The following is a 1,322-nucleotide window of genomic DNA, read 5'->3' on the forward strand; positions in this document are numbered from 1 at the left end:
GAGGACACATATTTATTGTTCAGGTACCTTATATGTGTCCAGGATAAGCACAAATCTCTGTTTTCAACTTTAAAATTTACAGCTGTCCATTGACAACAATATGCCAATACATAAGGTTATTAGCTTTGTTTACCTGAGATAACATTTGTATAAACTCCTCACATGACAAGCTAGATATGTGGAACTGCGGCTCTGGATCAGAGGTTGTCCAGTATCTCACTCCATAGCTCTGGGATATACCATTAATTACACTGCATTTCTCCTGGATTAACTTTCCCAGTGCTGGGACGCCTGTAGTGAGTCACAATATCCCTTTTGTAAAGACAGACTTTTCAAACCATTATTTACTATAGAGTGTTTATGACTGTTGGTAAAGCTGTTTTCTGTGTTTGGCCTTTTGACTGTGGTTTTCAGCAGTTGAAGAGCACAGAGCAAGGATCCTTAGGATCCCTAAAGATCAACAGGATGGGAGAAATAGTGGGGAAGCCTGCAGTCAAAGCTTAACCTACGTGCCTCAACAAGAGACCCCAGTCTGTTAAAATAGTGTGAAAGATGATACAAATAAAATTTAGGAGGTACAGGGCAACAAATGTGACCACCACTATCAGGACGGATTGGGCTGCTCTGGTCTCAGCATGGCCTATGTGATTCTGATTGGAAGTGGGGATGTGCTGTGTTCTCTGGTGATGTCTATGGAGGAGAAGAACCATGGAGATACTGGTCTAGACCATGATGCTGATGAAGGTGGCATCATGGGCCAAATGCAAGAAGACAATGCCTACAGTGAATCCAGATGTGGAACAGAGAAACATACTTTGATTGTTAGTGTCATTGCCTGTGTTCTGTGGACCACTGACTTTGATTGGAATGTTATTTAAGATATTGAAAAACCAACAACTGTAACAAGAATAACTCAGGACATCAGGGGTTCTTCCTCGGAGCATAAGCCTACCCCAGTGACCAGGAACAAGACTGACAAACTGATGGATGCTCAGGGCACAGGTGGAGCACATGTTCATGCTTCGAGCCACCAGGTGAATGAAGAACACAATTTTGCATCACAGGTTACTTGGAAGACTCCGGGGAACAAAAACCATCATGTTGCTTGGAAATGCAGTGACGAGGAGAAGGAAGGCATTGGTCACAGCCAAGCTGGTGACAATGACCTGTGTGGGCCTCAGTCAAGAGCCAGTACAGACAGGTGAGAAATTGTGGACAAACAGAAGAATGTTGGCCACAGTCCCAATCCCAACCTGGAAAAGCACAAACATCTGGAGAGTCAATTCCTCAGTGGTTTTTAGAGCTTTACTCTGAAAGGACAT

The 1,322-nt window shown here is 43.5% G+C and overlaps 1 pseudogene; it reads right to left on the reverse strand.

Annotated features, from left to right (window-relative positions):
• Window positions 1–410: 410 nt before the first annotated feature.
• On the reverse strand, window positions 411–1,322 carry LOC128125794 (vomeronasal type-1 receptor 4-like; annotated as a pseudogene).

The sequence above is a fragment of the Peromyscus californicus genome, unplaced genomic scaffold (assembly GCF_007827085.1).
Source record: "Peromyscus californicus insignis strain IS unplaced genomic scaffold, ASM782708v3 Scaffold_4__1_contigs__length_199733344, whole genome shotgun sequence".
Taxonomy (NCBI): Eukaryota; Metazoa; Chordata; class Mammalia; order Rodentia; family Cricetidae; genus Peromyscus; species Peromyscus californicus.